This window comes from Natator depressus, chromosome 5, assembly GCF_965152275.1.
Source record: "Natator depressus isolate rNatDep1 chromosome 5, rNatDep2.hap1, whole genome shotgun sequence".
NCBI lineage: Eukaryota > Metazoa > Chordata > Testudines > Cheloniidae > Natator > Natator depressus.
In genome coordinates, this window is record NC_134238.1 from 14178610 (window position 1) to 14199258 (window position 20649).

Below are 20649 nucleotides of genomic sequence, written 5' to 3' on the forward strand. Positions count from 1 at the left end.
TGGCAGCAGGCTCAGAAACGCCAGTTAGAATGAGAAACTTCCCCCAAAATTCACAACAAACATTGCATGGTTCATTTGTGGCAACAAGCACTCCACGCCCTGGAAGCTGCCACATGGGTTGTGCCATCTGGGTGAAATTTCCCTTTAAGGCACAGTACTGGCCCAAGGTAAGATACTGGCAGAACCAGGTTTTCCTCTTTGGGCAGCATGGGAAGGCAAGGGAGACAAGGAAAGCTGGCATCTGAACCTGACAATAGAAGAGAAACCACTTTGACATGTGTGAGCCTAAGTATGTCTTCTCTCTACTCTGTTTTTAACGTATAGACCAGACCTTAATAAAACAGTCAGCGTTTATGAAGCATCCCTACCCTCGAAGGTGCTCAGGGCACTGCACAGACAATTAAAGAGGCATAATAATAATAATTAAAATATAATTAATGCAGGGTATAAAAATCAAGCACAATGCTCAAAAGCCAGAAACTGCAGTAGCATTGAGGCAGGGTGTGGATCTCTGCCTCCTGTCCTGTAATCTGTGCTGCCATATTCCCCTCCCCCCGCCCCATTTATTATTACTGACCAGCCCCCAAAGATAGGCCAGATGTCTGTTTTCCAACTGATCTCCTGCTAGCTCTGTTTTTTTTTCTTCTTCCTTCATTTGTTTTTAAAGGGATTGACTCACAGATGGTTAACTTTAAAGGGATCTTTAATTTGGAGACCACTTTCCACTGACCTTCTTAACTGTACTTTCGCTACACACATTAAGGGTGAAATTCACCTTGTGTATTGGGATGGCATGAGGCCCAGGCACCACACAAGTGCCATGTAAGCCACGTCTGGAGGGCTTAAAGTGGGACGTGAGTGGAATGTTGGCTTCACACTGGCCCTCTGCAAAGAGAGGATGAGAGATTGGGAAAAGTTCCCTGTCAAAATCTGTAAGGCCACCACCTCTATCTTCCTTCTAGTCACTCCTCCAAACTCACGTCTTCTATCATGTGCACAGAACCATAGAAATGTAGGGCTGGGAGGGACCTTGAGAAGTCATCAAGTCCAGCCTCCTGTGCTGAAGCAGCACCAAGTAAAGCTAAACCATCTCTGACAGATGTTTGTCCAACCTGTTCTTAAAAACCTCCAATGGGATTCCACGTTCCAGAGCTTAACTATCCTTATAGTTAGAACGTTTTCCCTAATTTCTAATCTAAATCGCCCTTGCTGCAGATTAAGCCCATTACTTCTTGTTCTACCTTCAGCGGACGGGGAGAACAATTGATCACAGTCTTCTTTATAACAGCCCTTAACATATTTTAAGACTGATAGCCTTCTTTTCTCAAGAATAAACATGTCTATTTTTTTAACCTTTTCTTATAAGTCAGGTTTTCAAAAGCTTTTATCATTTTTGTTGCTCAATCCAATTTGTCCACATCTTTCTTAAATGTGGCACCCAGAATTGGACACAGTACTCCAGCTGAGACCTCACCAGTGCCGAGCAGAGTGTTACAATTACCTTCTGTGTCTTCCATCTGACACTGCTGTCACTACACTCCAGAATGACATTGCCCTTTTTTGCAACTCCATCACATTGTTGGCTTATATTCAATTTGTGCTTCATTATAACCGCCAAGTCCCTTTTACTAATACTATCACCTAGCCGGTTATTCTCCATTTTGTAGTTGTGCATTTGATTTTTCCTTCCTAAGTGAATTACTTTACACTTATCTTCATTGAATTTCATCTTGTTGATTTGAAACCAATTCTCCAATTTGTCAAGGTCCTTTTGAATTCTAATCCTGTCCAGTGGAATGCCTGCAACTCCACCCAGCCTGGTGTTATCTGCAAGTTTTATAAGCATACTCTCCACTCTATTATCCAAGTCATTAATGAAAATATTGAATAGTACCAGACTCAGGATTGATCCCTGTGGGACCACACTAAATACACCCTCCCAGTTTGAGAGCGAGCCATTGATAACTACTCTTTGAGTATGGTCTTTAAACCAGTTGGGCACCCTCCTTATAATAAATTCATCTAGACCGCACTTCCCTTGTTTGCTTATGAGAATGTCATGTGAGACTCTGTCATAAGCTTTACCAAAATCAAGATATATCACATCTACTGCTTTCCCCCATCTGTTAGGCCAGTAACCCTCTCAAAGAAGAAAATTAGGTTGGTTTGGCATGATTTATTCTTCACAAATCCATGCTGGCTATTCTGTATAACCCTATTATCCTCTAGGAGCTTACAAACTGATTAATAATTTGTTCCAATATCCTTCCAGGTATTGAAGTCAGGCTGACTGATCTATAGTTCCAAGGATCCTCTTTATTAGCCTTTTTAAAGATAGGTACTATGTTTGCCTTTCCCCAGTCCTCTAGGACCTCACCCATCCTCCATGAGTTCTCAATGATAATTGCTAATGGTTTCAAGATTGCTTCAGTGAGTACCTTAAGTATCCTAGGATGAATTTCATCAGGCCCTGAAACATGAATACAGCTAACTTATCTAAATATTCTTTACCCTGTCCTTTCCCTATTTTGACTTGAATTCCTTCCCTCTTGTTGTTAATATTAATTGTGTTCAGTATCTGGTCACCATTAAGCTTTTCAGTGAAGACTGAAACAAAACAGGCATTATACACCTCAGCCTTCTTGATGTCATCAGTTATTAGCTCTCCTTCCCTGCTAAGTAGAGGACCTATGCTTTCCGTTATCTTTCTTTTGCTCCTTATGTATTTAAAGAACCTCTTCTTTTTGCCTTTTATGTCCCTTGCTAGATGTAACTCATTTTGTGTCTTAGCCTTCTCATTTTGTCCCTATATGCTTATAATATTCTTCTGTACTGCACCTTAGCAATTCATCCATGTTTCCACTTTTTGTAGGATTCCCTTTTGATCTGCAGGTCATAAAGAGCTCCTGATTGAGCCATATTAGCCTCTTATTTTCTTCCTATCTTTTCTTCACATTGGGATGGTTTGCAGTTGTGCCTTTAATATGGGCTCCAGGAGAGACTGCTTGCTCTCCTGAACTCCCTTATCCCTTAGATTTTGCAGAGGAAACCCAACTGGTAACAGCTCGGCAGGTAGCGTGTTGGGATACTGCTCCTGCTTAGCTAAGAAATGTGCAACCTCTTATTATTTGTATTCCCCTGGTCCCCGCCAGCACCCACCTTGCCAATTTGTTTCTCATATCCACCTACTGGGTCTTGTATTTCATATCATAAGCTCTTTGGGGCAGTGACTACCATTTACTCTGTGTATGAACAGCACATAGTATGGTGGTGGGACCCTGGCCTGCTGAGTCTCACCTTAGCACATTTAAAATTGCCTTCACCAAACAAGAACTAGAGAAATAGATTGTATCCTGGAACAGGACATACATGTACCCTGAGAGAAACTGCTTCAATACAGAAAAATAAAATCCAGAGGCCACACACCCCAAGGTGGTACCTACCACCACCCGCTGGAATCTATAACAAGGTATCATCAAACAATTACAACCCTTACTTGATGGGGACCCCATCCTAAAAGAGATCTTTCCTGAACCCCATCTTCTGGCCCAACACCCCTCCCCCGCAACCTCATCAAGCTCATCACCAGAAGCAAGCTGCCCATAGACCAGGAGACACCAACTCAGAGCACCACCAGACCCTGCCCAAACAAGAGATGCAAAACCTGCAGATATATCTCCGCGGCTATGATGATCAACATCCCACACAACACACCTTTCAAGATCCCTGGGTTCTAAACATGCTGCATCACAACGTGTGACGTACCTCATCCAGTGCATCCAATGCCCCTAGAACAGCAATGTAGATGAAACAAGACAGTTACCTCACTCTCATCTGAACTCACACAGAAAAATGATAAAAGGCAAAGACACCCTATTACCTGGGAGCAAACACTTTTCACAGAACGAGCACTCCATATATGACCTCTCTGTCTTCATCCTCAAAGGAAATCTGCACACCACCTTCAAAAGATCCTGGTTTTGTGTCTCATTACAACAGTCTATAAAGCACTAACTGTAAATCTCCTTTGTCCTAATACTGGAGGGGTGTTACTTTCCCACTTCATTTTGAATGGTTTCTTGCAACATCTGTTAACTCCTTATGTTTCATAATCTGTTTCACCTTGTATTTAGCTGTGACACTCTGAGTACCTTTCCCAGACCTGAAGAAGAGCTCCGTGTAGCTCAAAAGCTTGTCTCTTGCACCAGCAGAAGTTGGTCCAATACAACATTTTACTTCACCCACCTTGTCTCTTCAAATAATAATAATCAGCTGAATGCTGCTGCCAGGCTGAGCTGAGAGAGGAGCAGCTGTCATTTTTTCATGAGCTCCCACGTTCAAGTTTTGCAGCATCAGAGGAGTTTATAACTCCGAAAGGCTCCTTTAGCTTCTATGCCTTTCTCCCTCCGGGCTCCTTGTTCTCTTTCACATCACAGCCTCGCTGCTACCCAGCCACCAGAAGAGTTCCAGAGAAACAAGAGACCCAGCACTAGCATTTTAATGTGGGGAGCGGATTTTAATTCATTGCTATAAAAAGCCTAATTCTCAGCAATTTTAATCACTCTGGGGGCCTGTGCGAGGTTCCAAAGATTTCCTCCCTTGCCAACTGTCACCTCCCACCTATAGCATCTCCCCCATCCACAGGGCTCGGCCCAAGTGACCCATTAACATTCCCTTCTTCTTGTAAATATTGCCTGAGCAGCCCTGCCTGCCTCCTGGCCTCAATTAATTGTGGCCTGGGGGAGAAGGAGATAAGTGAGCACTAAAATTTAACTATGTCTCCACAGATGGTAAAAATAAAGTTTGATGTGACAAGTGAGGGCAGCAGGAAATAGAGCTGGCTTGGAGCAGCCGCTCATTCTGCAAGGCAAAGGGGGAAAAGAAATCCAGCTGACCTGTAGATTCCACTTTCCTTGATATTTTTGTGGCTTGTCCAGGTCGGACAATTTTGCAGCCTTGTTGTGCTGCCCGTTTGCTGATGGTGAGATAGTGATCCTTCCTGCCACACTTTCCCGTTTTGTTCTGTTCCGCTTCCCCAGACACTTTCCATGGTATATTTTTTAAAGGCTCATGTAAGATGCCTCATTGACAATCCTGGAGATGGATGCCCCCTGCTCAATGCAGGAATGCAAGCTTCCCCCATGTTGCAGCCCTAATGCATCTCAACTCCAACCTGCAGAGGTGAAAGGTTAGTTCAGTCTCTGGGGCCTTTTCAATCCGTGTCTCTCTGCTGTCAACAAGGGTGAGGCACTTGGGGCGGTTCTGTGATGTCCAGTGGAATGTGGTGGGAGGCCACCAGCTTATTTCACAGAGGCCAAAAGAGCCTGCAGGTAGCAACTTCCACTCATTACCAATCTCATCCCGTTTCCAACTGGCAGCCCTAATGTCATAAACTCCCTAATCCCATCAGCAAGCCCCAACCCATCCAGATCACCTAGCTCGTGTCTCGATGTTAACATAACATTCTGGTTGGTGATTCTGGAGGTTCCATCCACACTTCTTCTCACAAGCATCGACCCCGTGAGGCATAGGTGACCCCAGAGAGTCACTGAACTCGTTCGTCTCCCATTACTATTATGGAGGCTGAGAAAATTCAGCATCTCATAGGATTTAGCTCTCAGGGACTCAACACCACACAGGAAGTAAACTATTTTTAAGGGTCTAGAAAAGATGGGCTCCACTCTCCTCATTTTTAGGTCCTGCTTCCTTCAGTGCCCCTGACAAAACTCTCAATGACTTCAAGCTTGGGCGCTTAAGGCTAAATCCAAACCCCACCGATGTCACTGGAGAGACTCTCATTGACTTCAGTGAGAGCTGGATTGGGCCCTAAGTCTCCTGACATACGGTGAAATTCAGGCCTACACGAACACCACTCAAATCCCACTCAGCCCCCATGGGTTGGTTGGGCCATTGCACAGGGGCCAATCTCACCTATCATGCACAGTTCCATTATATTGCTGGGTACAGCAGGTACAGAATGCTCCCTCTAATAAATCAAGGGATCCCTGGAACAGTTTACTGTTTAAAAAGGCATTTTTTGCATGACAGCAACACCTGAAACATAATTGGTACCTTCAGCTGTGTGCAAGATTTCCAACTCCTGCTGCAAAGAGCAACAGGTTATCCTGTACTGCGTCCGAACAAAACAATGGAGCCTCTGCTGGAACAAAAGCAAAGACCACGCTTGTAGGGTGGTTTCCCCCTAAGACACCTCCCCATCCCCTAAGAATGTAGGGCCTGAGAAGAATAAGAACCCCCCGCCCCCCGATGCTAATATATGGCCCCTGCATCCTAAGGACCGTATTACAGTACATTGCACGCAACGCTTTCAATATTTAAGGAACAAAAATGTGTGTGTAGGGGAGGGGAGCTGTGGAATCCCTACTGGCTCCCGAGTTTCTTTTGAGACATGCTGCTTCTAGCACAGACTTTATTTCATCTTTTCATAAGTAAATCTTACCAGGAGACATTCAAAAAGGGGGCATTTAAATGGAGAAAAATTGGTCTCCAAATGCATTTTCTTTTGCTAGGGACTCTTTTGGGGAGCAATTCAGACCGGGGAGACACAGTGCAAGCTGTACTTCTAAATTAGCTTCCAGGCATGCAGGATGCTTATTATTCATTCTGTAAAAATATTAGGTAATGTCTTTCGCTCCTTTCAATGTACGGACTATGGCTCTTTGATGCATTGTGCGACTTGAAAGCTTCATACCTAAAGAAGAGTCTCTTTTAAGTCCCCACTTTTATCAAGCGTATTCTGTTCTCTTTTCTATAATACACACGACATAAGAATCTTGACCTGCTTCATGTCTGATGGGCTGAAATCTCAGGCACATAGGATAAAACAGCTGTTTCCATCAATACAGTTTAAACACTTACAGTTCTATTCAGTCAAATATTACCTAGGGGCCTGCCATGCCACAGAAAGCTGCAGAAATTGGCTCTACAGACAGCTGACCAATTGAGCAGTAAGAACTGACCCTTTCCAGAGTTGCTTTTCTTTTTTGCTTTGCCTTGTGCTGGTTGGGAGCTGGAGTAATTCACAGCAGGAGGCGAGAGCCCTGTCCAACCTAGATTTGTTTTCTTTTTTTAAACTAGATTTTTGCATGTTTCCCTTCTGTAGCTACATTGGGGCATAATCATGGAGGTCAATGGGAGCTCTACCATTATATTCAATGGGAGCAAGACCAGTTCCTTAATCTCAGATAGAACAGTGTAAGGGGAAGGATGGCCTTGCGGTTAAGGCACAGGCCTGGGACTTAGAAGACCTGGGACAGCAGAAGACCTCTGCTGCAGGCTGTGTGGGGCAAGTTACTTAATCACTCTCTGACTCAGGGAACGTCTACACAGCAAATAAAACAAACTCACTGAAGTTTGTCTCAGAGCCCACAACAACTGACTTGGGCTTTCAGGGCTTATGCTACGGAACTAAATATAGCAATGTAGAGGTCCCGCTTGGGCTCTGAGACCCTCCCCCACGCTGGGTTTCAGTGCCCCAGTGGGCTCATCTACACTGCCCCATGAGCTCCATGAACCCGAGTCAGTTGAGCCGGCTCTGAGACTCAATGCCGTGGGGGTCTTTTGCAGAGTAGACATACCTTGAGCACCTGTATTTGTGAAATGGGGATAATAATACTTCCTCAGTCTTGTCTGTTTACCTTGTAAGCTCACTGGGGCAGGGACAGTCTCTCACTATGCAATGAACAGTGCTCAGCATGATGGGGCTCTAGGTGCTACCATGATACAACAAGTACTTCAAGGGAAATACAAAAATGTATCTGAATGCCAAATGAAAGGCTGGGAGTACCCGATATTTGAAGATCAAGACTAGAAATTTTTCTTTAAAAAGAAAATCTTGAAGTGGAGGGGTAAATTCCAGCCCAAGGCAGAGTGACTTGTCTGAACAAGTCTAATTAAAGAGGGGAGCAGCTCAGTTAGGAACTAACCCTGAAGGGTGGTGGGAGCTTGATCCTGGGGACTGGAGAGAGCTCTCCCCTCCCAATGACGTCAGTTCCCAGGCCCTCCGCAGAAATCACTTTCTAATGGCTCTAGAATTCCACAGGAGTTTCACGAAGAGGGTATTCCAGAACCGCCCCCCCTCCATTGACATTTACAACAAGGTCATATCACTCCCCTGGAGCTATCCTATGCAGGATCTCACCTTCCCTGGGTACGTCAGTGATATTTTTAGCCATGCTAGCACAGGAAAAGCTAATGTAGGTATGTCAATCCATCTCGGACATACCTTCAGACTCACATAAATGAAGTCGGAGGTCTTGAAACCATTGGTGGTTGACAGGTTTCAGAGTAACAGCCGTGTTAGTCTGTATTCGCAAAAAGAAAAGGAGTACTTGTGGCACCTTAGAGACTAACCAATTTATTTGAGCATGAGCTTTCGTGAGCTACAACTCACTTCATCCGATGCATACTGTGGAAACTGCAGAAGACATTATATACACACAGAGACCATGAAACAATACCTCCTCCCACCCCACTCTCCTGCTGGTAATAGCTTATCTAAAGTGATCATCAAGTTGGGCCATTTCCAGCACAAATCCAGGTTTTCTCACCCTCCGCCCCCCCCCCACACACACACAAACTCACTCTCCTGCTGGTAATAGCCCATCCAAAGTGACCACTCTCTTCACAATGTGTATGATAATCAAGGTGGGCCATTTCCTGCACAAATCCAGGTTCTCTCACCCCCTCACCCCCCTCCAAAAACCACACACACAAACTCACTCTCCTGCTGGTAATAGCCTATCCAAAGTGACCACTCTCCTTACAACGTGCATGAAAATCAAGGTGGGACATTTCCAGCACAAATACAGGTTTTCTCACACACACCCCTTTTTTTTCCAAAAAAAACACACACACAAACTCACTCTCCTGCTGGTAATAGCTTATCCAAAGTGACCACTCTCCCTACAATGTGCATGTAGGGAGAGTGGTCACTTTGGATAAGCTATTACCAGCAGGAGAGTGAGTTTGTGTGGGGGGGGCGGAGGGTGAGAAAACCTGGATTTGTGCTGGAAATGGCCCAACTTGATGATCACTTTAGATAAGCTATTACCAGCAGGAGAGTGGGGTGGGAGGAGGTATTGTTTCATGGTCTCTGTGTGTATATAATGTCTTCTGCAGTTTCCACAGTATGCATCCGATGAAGTGAGCTGTAGCTCACGAAAGCTCATGCTCAAATAAATTGGTTAGTCTCTAAGGTGCCACAAGTACTCCTTTCCATTAGCGGTTGAGCGATTTCACCTGTTTTCCCAGGGAGAGGATTCCTTAAGGCATGTCTACACGGCCCTGCAATGTGGACTACGGGGGTGTGAGCTCCAGCGTGCACTGAAGTGTTGCACTGTAATTCCCCAGTGGAGACCCTGCTAGAGCAAATTAAATGATACCAGGTTCACATTAACGTAGTCCCATTTCAAATGTGTCTGTGCAAAAGCGGATGAGCTGTTTTGCACCAGCCTACCAGTGAGCAGTATCCAAGCCTGTCTTTCACAATGGCATCAAAACACACATCAGGAAGGACTGATCCTGCAAACTCTCTCATGTGTAAGTGGTCCTTACTCATGTGAGAGTCTGACTTCAATGGGACTGCTTCTATAAGGGCAGCTTTAATGAGCAGAGACAGGGTTTTCAGACACATCTGTTAATTTAGGCTCCTTCAGTTTCTAAGGGCTCAAACTAGACACACCCTGGATCTGGCTGAGCATCTGAAGCGTCTATTAACTTCAAATGAAGTTGTGGGACCTCTGCACCCATGGAAAATAGCACCATTGTGCTGGGCTCCCCAAAATAGATGTAGTCTAAATGAGTGGACAAAATTTTGTACTGGAACTTTGTAGGATCAGGCGCTAATATTGGTCAAACTGCAACTCGGGTTACCAGCAGCCAGTTTTTCACCAAATTGAAAAGTAACAGCTCCAGTAACTCAAGCCAGCATATTTCTTTCTAGTTAACAGATCCTGAACATACAAGATATGCAACTGCCTTAAACTTAGCATAAGTGTAGATTCTACTGTAAAAACAATAACCTAAAGCTACCAAAAATAATAAGGGGTTGTAATAAAATCTCAGCTCTCACATTACCCATCCAGTTGTGAGGCTTTTCAGAAGTCCTCTTAAATATCCTTATTAAAATACCATCAAGACAGCCCTAGATTTTGTCCTACATTTTGTGGTAGGGTTCGCGTGATTGGTGCAGAGCTACAGAACTGGCCTGCTCGAGGCAAGTTGACAGGTCATTATTTTGTGTCCTACAAATTCTATGGGCTGATAAGAAAACTCCACCAATTTGATGTTTTATCAGTTGGTGGGTTGGAAAAAGAAATTATTTCAATCTAGATAACGATTCTATTTCTTCGCAGCAAATTAGAGTTTTACTTCTCATGGGGAGTCCACCAAAAAAGAATAGCGGGAGCTGAGACAGGACAGATCACATCCCCGTCAGCAGAAAGATTGTGTCGCAGCTTACTGAAATGTCTGTGCAAATTGTAAGGAGACTGAAATGGCTCCTTTGAGAGGGAAAAAAATATGAACAAGGTTGCAGGAGAAAAATCTATTTGGAGAGATTTGCAGACCCCGGACAAAGTAAATACCTGGAAACCCAAGAAAGGATCATGAGATGATTATAAAGACTGATGGATAGTTCGGTAAATCACTAAACAGTATCCAAGTCAAATATGCCAACAAATGCCAATTATTTAACACTAACTATAGAATAAACATAGTTTAATAGGCTGAACCTGCTTTTAGGGTTTATGATTTCTGGTTGCCTGTTTCAGCTAAGGCAGGGGTGGCCAACCTGTGGCTCCGGAGCCCCATGTGGCTCTTCAGAAGTTAATATGCGGCTCCTTGTAGAGGCACCGACTCCGGGGCTGGAGCGACAGGCACCATCTTTCTAATGTACCGGGGGGTGCTCACTGCTCAACCCCTGACTCTGCCACAGGCCCTGCCCCCACTCCACCCCTTCCTGCCCCCTCCCCTGAGCCTGCCATGTCCTCGCTTCTCCCCCCGCACCCAGAGCCTCCTGCACGCCACGAAACAGCTGATGGGGAGGTACGGGGAGGGAAGGGGGAGGCACTGATCGGTGGGTAGGAGGTGCTGGGATTGGGGTGGGGGAGCTGATGGGTGCTGCTGACGTATTACTGTGGCTCTTTGGAAATGTACACTGGTAAATTCTGGCTCCTTCTCGGGCTCAGGTTGGCCACCCTGAGCTAAGGGACAGAGCCTCATCTGGAGTAAATCAGTTTAGTGCCACTGAGGATCTTGCATCTCTATCTAGGTTCTCATATAATGCCCCCACAGTGGTATGTGAGTGCCTCACATCTATTCATTCATTGACCATCACATGCCTGTGACAGTGGGAACCATCACCATCCCCACCTTAAAGAGAAGGGCTGAGACACAGAGAGATTAATAGAGACTGATCCTGGGAGGCGCTGAGCCCACAGCTCCCTAATTGAGACTCTTCTCATGTGGAGGCAGAGGTCTATGCACCAAAGCGCCAAAGTGCACAGATCTCAAGAGCACACACACTGTTGTTATGGTAGGTGGCACCAGATGGCACTTACATATACTCTTCTGAGTTCCGTTGCTTAGCGTGTGAGCAAGTTTTGACACTTGGGAAGATATGGTATGTTGTTATTAATTTTGGTTTGTGCAAAGGTTTGTTTAGAGACAGCTGTGGGAGAGAGGGAGCTGTGTTTCAGCAGGAGAATTTGCTCTCTACCTTGGGCTCTGATTGGAGTCTGTTCTTGAAACAGAATTGGTCCCCGGACCAGGCATTGGCACTGGGCTGAGACTGGGATTGCCAGGCATGCTATTTGAACTCTTAGTCCACTTACGATGATCAATTCTTTACTCCATGGGCAGCATCGTTCCTGCCCGTGGGCTAGACTATGCCACAGCCCATTGTCTGTGTATAAATAAAGCAAGTTACGCTTAGACTATACCCAGACTCCACATCACTGATTTCTCCACCCTGGGAAGTGGACTCACGCTGGACACCATCTGCTACTGCTTGGCAGAGGGGTGACACTGGTTTCGGAATGGTACGCGGTGTTAGAAAAACTGGCAAAAGAAGCAATGCTATATTATTTTCTGTCAGTAAGAATTCGGGAGCTTGCAGCATCAGGATTTGGTATAGAATCATAGAATATCAGGGTTGGAAGGGACCTCAGGAGGTCATCTAGTCCAACCCCCTGCTCAAAGCAGGACCAATCCCCAACTAAATCATCCCAGCTAGGGCTTTGTCAAGCCTGACCTTAAAAACCTCTAAGGAAGGAGATTCCACCATCTCCCGAGGTAACGCATTCCAGTGTTTCAACACCCTCCTAGTGAAAAATTTTTTCTTAATATCCAACCTAAACCTCCCCCACTGCAACTTGAGACCATTACTCCTATATCAGACTAGTGCTCAGATTAGTGAGAGGACGTGCACCAAGAGGTGGATGGTGTTGTTCTACTTCTCATCTCCAAATCAGCCATAGCTGGTGGAAATGGGAATTGGGCGTCACCATCTGTAGCCACCAACAACAGAAGACATGGCATTGAAGAACACAGCTTGCCAGACAAGCTTCAGGGCTGCTTTCTTTTAGTAGAAATTGTCATGTTGTGGATGAAGGGCAAGTGGTAGCTGGATCTATTTGGATTTTATTAAATCATTCCATCCAGTCCTTCACAAAACGTAGTGCTCAGATTCAATTCTCGTTGGCCTGGCTATGAATGGGGACTGGAGAACCTGGAGCAAAGGGATAGAATGAACGCAATGTACTAAGCTAGTGGGAGGTGTGGAATGGTGGAGGGAGCACAAGAATCTGAGTTAAACCTTATTTTAGTATCTTTATTAACAATACAGGAGAGGGAGGAAACAGCTTGTCACACACCATAAGGCAACTAGGGAGGAGTTGAGAACAACCACGAGGAGAGAGGAAAAATGCAAAAACGATTTAGAGACCATCCAAGTATGTGCAACAGAGGACAAACTGGGCCGAATCCTGACAGGTTCTAATCATCATCTGCAACTCTCGTTCATGTCAATCGGCCAGATCCTGAGCCCTTCCTCACGGACGGAGCTGGGCACCTGCAGATCGGGTCTCAGGGAATTCATGAGACTAGGGGCAAAGCCTCTAACCCATTCTGAGTTGAGTGGGCAAACTCCACCCCGGACAGAGCAACCCAGAGAACACAGAGCAGGATCCTGGCAGTGCTTTCTCCCTCCACCCCCCCAGACTCACTCCTCACAGGTATTTCCACAGACAGGACCTGCGGGGCTCTTGGCATTAGGCACTCTCCCATTTTCTTCAATATGGAGATTGCCTGAGTAAAGGCTGAGAAAAGCCAAGGCCCCAGTTCTGCCCCCCGACTCGTGACCATTAATTCTTTACTCCATGGGTAGCATCATTCCTTTCCGTGGGCTAGATTATACCACACCCACGTTGCTGCACTGTCCCAGGAGCATCCCAGAGACTGCTCGGCGGAGTGGAGATGGGTGGGTCAGAATTTGCTCCTGGCCTATACCACTATGCTCTCTGCACCAGCTCACTGCAACCTGTCCTGCCCCCGTTCCATACCCCTCCCCACCTACCTGTGCTTGGATGGAGGGGGAGTTTCATGCATGCAATGCATTCTCATTTCTGCATACATCACCCACTTACTCCTCCGCACCCAGACCTAAGGTCCAAGCAGCGCCTGCAGGCATGCTAGGGGAATTCTTACTCCCTCGTATGCCCCCGTACAGGCATGCAGTACAAGAACCAATCTAATCCAGTGGGACTACTCCAGGAGCGAAGGCACTTCTCAACATGTGTAAGGCTGGCAGAACGAGGCCTGGACAAAGGACATTAGGACCTGACCCACTGTTATTAAGATGCTCAGAAAGGTCACAGTACTTCTCAGGATTCAGCTGTTGTGAGCAACAGGGCCACCAATCCAGCTGTGTGGTGACATATGGGGCCAGAGCCCTAGCTGGTGCAAATCGGTGTAGCTCAGGTCAATGGAGCAACACCAACTTACACCACTGGAGGATCTGGCCCCTACTCTTCTGCTCATTTAAATCATAAAAATCTGAAATCCTTTCTTTCTATCAATGAATGTTGGGCAACCATCTGATCCATGAGTCCTTTGTCACCAGGGAGGTCTGCATTAGGACAAGGCATAAGGAAACTGCAAGCCATTCATCAAAGTGTTCAACAAAAATCCTTTGGCATATCATAGATCTGGGTAGATGGTAAAATATCTGTTTCTGCTTCTTACAGGTAGGGTTACAACGTACAAGGAAATATATGCATGTATAAAGCACAATAATATTCTCAACAGATTGATGGAAAGCAACATGTTGCAGTTCTGTCACTTTACTTTTTTTAAAAATAATTTGTTCTTTTTTGGAGGGGTTTTGGGCTTCTACTGACTCATCAGTGTCCCAGACTGGCAGTCACTGCATACCTTCAACTCCCATTGAGGTCCATAGTGGCTGATGGTACTCAGCATCTCATAGAAGATGCTTAGCACCTTGCAAGATCAGGCCCCAAGAATGTATCCCTCAGGTGGCTAAAAGGTCAGGACATTAACGTCTCTCTGGGAAACCCACTAGCCCTGTTTCCAAAAGCCCCTCACTCTTCCGGCAGATAAACAACCTCAAAGTAGCAGGACTTTATACTCACAATTACCCTTGTCTCGGCTTCAAATCTCAGGCAGACGTTCCCTTTGCAGCCTTGACCATCTCCTGGAAAATTAAAAAAAGGGGGAAAAAATCAGACCTGATTTATCAACCTGTCGAGAAGATCTCACCCTGATGGCCACATTCTGCTTTCCCTTGGTCCCCTTGAGTAGCACTTCACTCTGCAAGTAGTCTGGGAATCTGGCTAAGGGTGAAGGCTAAGGATGATGTAAACTGGTTTAGCTCTATTGGCCACAGCGGAGTTACTCCTGATTTACACCAGCATACTGGGCCTGACAACCAGAATCAGGCCCTACGACCCTCACAACACTCACCCCAGCCTCATGAAATCACTTTTTTATTGTAAAGGTATAGTACAATTTCATACCCATAGCCTGATGGATCATGCTTACAATGTCCAGATCAGCTGATTCCCTGCATCTTATCCCTCTTTGTGCTCAACAACTAAGCCTGTAGTTCTGTAGCATGAAATTACCTAGCAGCATCACATAATGGACTCCGAGGTGCTACCTAAACTGGTCTGGCATCTCCTTCAACATCAGCCTGAATCTTAACAGTGTGGCAACAGATAATATCAAAACAAGTGCAACACCGTGTAACAAATACAGTCACATACCAGGAACTACATTCACTTAAATGATAAGATTGTGATGCATGTAAAAGGTCATTCTTGGACTCTAAACTGTGGGAGGCCAGGGCCATGTCTTCCTACGTGTGTATACAGTGCCTAGTACGATGGGCTGATTGGAGTCTCTGGGCACTACTACAATATAAATAAAATAAAACCAACAGCAGCAAATGCCAGGAAGTCTTAAAAGTGGGATGCTCCATCCTGTTGTGAAATAAGAAAAGGCAAGGACTTGAATTAAAGTGGGCGTATCCAACATGTTATCAGGGTGAAATCCACCTCTGTGAAGAGGGCCTCCAGAACTAAATGCAAGAGCTGCTACAATTTCAGCTAACACACCCTACCTGGGGCTGTAAAAGACTCATATCCTCTACAGGTCAGGCACACAAGGGCCCTGTAACACACACTTACCAGCGGGTTAAATCACACACTCACCAGTGGGTTACATTAGCAAAAGGCCCACCCACCCCTTAAGTCCCACTTAGCTTTGAATACTCTGGCTGTTGCTAAATTCAATGTTGCTTGACATTATTTAAATGTAAAAAGAAAAGGAGGACTTGTGGCACCTTAGAGACTAACAAATTTATTTGAGCATAAGCTTTCGTGAGCTACAGCTCACTTCATCGGATGCATTCAGTGGATTCCATCTGATGAGGTGAGCTGTAGCTCACGATAGCTTATGCTCAAATAAATGGTAGGTTTCAGAGTAACAGCCGTGTTAGTCTGTATTCGCAAAAAGAAAAGGAGTACTTGTGGCACCTTAGAGACTAACCAATTTATTTGAGCATGAGCTTTCGTGAGCTACAGCTCACTTCATCGGATGCATACTGTGGAAATTGCAGAAGACATTATTATATACACAGACACCATGAACCAATACCTCCTCCCACCCCACTCTCCTGCTGGTAATAGCTAATGTAAAGTGATCATCTGTGCTGGAAATGGCCCATCTTGATGATCACTTTAGATAAGCTATTACCAGCAGGAGAGTGGGGTGGGAGGAGGTATTGGTTCATGGTGTCTGTGTATATAATAATGTCTTCTGCAATTTCCACAGTATGCATCCGATGAAGTGAGCTGTAGCTCACGAAAGCTTATGCTCAAATAAATTGGTTAGTCTCTAAGGTGCCACAAGTCCTCCTTTTCTTTTTGCAGATACAGACTAACATGGCTGCTACTCTGAAACCTATTTAAATGTAGTAGTTCATCAGTGAATATAATTACCGTGGTGTTGGGATAAGCCAGGTCGCTTACGTTGGTGATTGTCTTTGGTTTAATAATACAGTGGTGACAATAAGAGAAAGGCAAAAAAATGGCTGAATAGCAGCTAACAGCTCAACAAATAACTTGCAAACGTTGCACTCCTACGTCATCAGGATATAGACTCTCTATTTCAAAACAGGGAACAAAACACCTACATGCCATAGGGATGGGGTGATTGGATCAGATTAGACAGGTAACCAAACTGCTAGATTAACTAATGAAATATAGAAAGGCTAAAATGTGGAACACTTTAATTCAAGGGATGCTAAGTGGACAGTAGCTGTGCTGAAGTGGAAATGTAGCACTGGAATGAGCAAACCACCACAACACAGCAGCTGGAACAGAGTGTAGGTAATGTTATCGTCTTCACTTGAAGTTATATGATGAAATCCCATTGCTTTGACATGCTTAAGCGTTTTCCTGAATCAGGGCCCTAGTTTGTTTCCCAACTGGCATATTGCGCATGCAGTCACCGGATTTGCGTGCACAACCACAGGTGCACTTTTGTACGCACATTTTTTCTCGCAGGGTTGATCCTTTTCAAAATGTGGCCTGGTAAGAATAAAACCATCTTAACTAAAACAAACCAAACACATTTTTTTCATGGTAAAATCCTTTTGAGAGTACTACTTCCTGCACGGTTTTGTGAAACCCAAACACAGCAGCACTGTGGCAGCAGTGAAAGCAAAACTGATGAGACATTAGAAGTGGATTAAGAACCCAGTTCCAGATTAGGTTTAAGATTTGAGCCCAAACATGGCCTAAAATTTGGATTTAAAAAGGAAGATTCTTTTTTTATATCAGTGGATCTTCAACAATCAATGAAGATACAACACAATTACAGTTTCTCTGGGAAACCACGAGTGCAACCACGCTGGAGTCACTCAAATAATAGAGAAAACAGTCATGTATTGTGCTTAATCTAATTGTTTACATTTGACAGGGGCAGATCAAATTTGATTTTTTATATTTTCTAAATTTTAAATTAGAAGATGTCAACAAAATATAAAAGATGATGGTTATAATTAGTCATTTAGAGCTGGAAACTCAGACTAAGGTGTTGAGACAATAAACTACTGAGACTGCTTATGTACATTTCCTGGTTGATTTCAATGATTCAAACAGTCTTCCTTCCTCTTCTACTGAAATCCTGGACCAGCATCTATGAGACACTATCTTATGGGATGGTGCAAATTCCATTTTCTCTTTGGATCTACAAGTAGGTTCATGTCCCAGAATAGAATAATAAGGGGCTTTGAGCATTTTAACTATTTTATTAAATGTGTGAGATAATTATAGTTTACACAAAAAGAAAAGGAGTACTTGTGGCACTCCTCTTCTTTTTGCGAATACAGACTAACACGGCTGTTACTCTGAAACCTATAGTTTACACAAGTTCAAGTAGTGAAAAGGGAACAGAACCCCAGTAATCTCTTCAATGCTCTGTATTTTCCCTTGTCATGCAGCTGAGGTCTTAAATAATAACTGCATATTTATTTATGTAGTAAGCAATGTCTGGAGTCACAGGTAACTTTTATATCGCACAGTGGTTTCTGCAACAGCCCCCTGGCTGCACTCTGTTCAGTGATCTAACAGTAAAGACTGTAAAGCCCGTGGTATAATCGGACAGCAAGAGCGAGCCTTCTCTGCCACTAATGATGCTGTTTGCTTTTGAGAATCTGGAGCTGTTCTGACCTTGTGCACTTAAGCCTGACCTCCTGTCCTAGCCCCATCCCCAATTCAGATCATTAGCTGATGAGTAAGCACTCTGCTCAGGACTAATGGCTCATTTGGTGCTAAATAGCAGAAAGTCAACAACAAAAGGGCAAAGAGTTTAATATGGTCCATTGTGAACATAACCACAGGGCTTATTACTGCGGCCATATTCAGGCAAAACTTCCATTGAAGTCACTGGGTACCTGCAATGGATTGGTTTGGTGCATGAGATCACTGGGTGAAAGCTTAGCCCCGTTAAAAACAATGTGAAAATTCCCATTGGTTTCAACAAGGTCAGGATTTCACGTCAGGTTTTCCTCTAGTGGCTGACAACAGCAACTATAACACCCTGACAATCACTCTTAAAGGAATTCTCCTTTAGCTCAAGAGACAGAGGCCTCGATTTTTGCTGATGAAGGTCCCAGGTACAATCCCCACAGACAAAATGGCTCGCAACATAAGGTCTAGGTTCATTGTTTGTACACCAAAAGGAGTCTCCTAAGAGAAAAGGAGGACTTGTGGCACCTTAGAGACTAACCAATTTATTTGAGCATAAGCTGGACCAGTTCGACGAGTGGGCAGACAAGTTTGAGGACCTGCCGCTCTACTTCATGACCTTCCACGGGCACCAAAGCATCAAGACGGTGATAGAGACCATGCTGCACGCAGTGTACATGTATGATATCAGCCACGTGGTCACTGACAATCTCCAGTTCATGATGGGGCAGGAGCAGCTCACTGTGGACAGGCTTGCGGTCCAAGACTACATCGTGGGTGCCTTCCGGAAGTTTGCCACGGACAACAGTTGTCACGTGAGCCTGGTCATCCACCCTCGGAAGGAGGAGGAAGAGCGAGAGCTTCAGACGGCCTCTATATTTGGGTCTGCGAAGGCCAGCCAGGAGGCCGACAACGTGCTGATCCTCCAGGACAGGAAGCTGGTGACGGGGCCAGGGAAGCGGTACCTGCAGGTGTCAAAGAACCGCTTTGATGGGGACGTGGGGGTCTTCCCCCTGGAGTTCAGCAAAGCGTCCCTCACCTTCTCCACCCCTATCAAGGGGAAGGCCCAGCTGAAGAAGGTGAAAGATGACAGTGGAGCGCCGCCCAAGCAGGCTCCGGCTGGAGGCAGCGGGGCCTCTAAGAAGCAGTGACCCAGCCCATGGAATGGGCTGCTCTGGCAATACAGACTAACACAGCTGTTACTCTCCTAAGAGAGTATCTGAAATGTATTGGGATATACAAGGGGCTGTGGTGCATTACAGTTCAATTCTAAATAGGTGTGGCGAGCTACCTACAGTTCAAGAGTAGATCTGAAAGTTTTCTGAAGATCGTAAACAAAGCAACCACTTCGTGTAAATACCAAACTAGAGCTCAGCCTGCTGGACAAAAGAGGGGCAGCTTCCTGCTGCTCTTCCAAAATGGGATGGTTTGTGACAGACGCCATTTGCTTTGAGCCAGCCCAGTAAAACGTTCTTGGAGCCTGAACGAGATAAGACGTAAAGTAAACAGGCTCTATTGTGGCTTTTCTTGTAGCCACAATGTCCCTTTTAGCTACTTGGGCTGGATGAACCAAACACACCCTACTGGATATCGTGTCAGGTTTCTAATTCATCTCTTTGACTCTGAATGCATCATTAACATGCCACATCGGATCTCCCATGAACCTATTCCTCCTACCACAGAATTACTATAAGGGAAGACTTTGCCTCTCATTAGCACACCGAACTCTGTACTCTTGCTGCCTGGGGTGACAGAGTGGGAATCATCTGTAACATTTTGGATGAATACTGTTTCAGAGTAACAGCCGTGTTAGTCTGTATTTGCAAAAAGAAAAGGAGTACTTGTGGCACCTTAGCGACTAGCCAATTTATTTGAGCATAAGCTTTTGTGAGCTACAGCTCACTTCATCGGATGCATACTGTGGAAAATACAGAAGACGTTTTTATACACACAGACCATGAAAAAATGGGTGATTATCACTACAAAAGGTTTTCTCTCCCCCCATCCCACTCTCCTGCTGGTAATAGCTTATGTAAAGTGACCACTCTCCTTACAATGTGTATGATAATCAAGGTGGGCCATTTCCAGCACAAATCCAGGTTTTCTCCCCCCACCCCACCCCCCCGCAAAAAACCCACTCTCCTGTTGGTAATAGCTTATGTAAAGTGACCACTCTCCTTACAATGTGTATGATAATCAAGGTGGGCCCTTTCCAGCACAAATCCAGGGTTTAACAAGAACATCTGAGGAAGGGGGGGTGGGGTTGCAAATGGCCCACCTTGATTATCATACACATTGTAAGGAGAGTGATCACTTTACATAGGCTATTACCAACAGCAGAGTGGGTTTTTGGGGG

At 45.0% G+C, this 20649-nt stretch overlaps 1 protein-coding gene and 1 pseudogene across 1 annotated transcript in view; one reads left to right on the plus strand and one right to left on the minus strand.

Annotated features, from left to right (window-relative positions):
- ZBTB7C (zinc finger and BTB domain containing 7C) overlaps positions 1-14734 on the minus strand; it is a 129764-nt gene extending 115030 nt beyond the window's left edge. Inside the window, exon 1 of the mRNA XM_074952339.1 lies at positions 14673-14734. The gene's annotated coding sequence lies outside the window, so the exon portion shown is untranslated. The remainder of the gene's footprint in view (positions 1-14672) is intronic.
- On the plus strand, positions 114-19444 carry LOC141987920 (twinkle mtDNA helicase pseudogene; annotated as a pseudogene).
- Positions 19445-20649: the final 1205 nt, after the last annotated feature.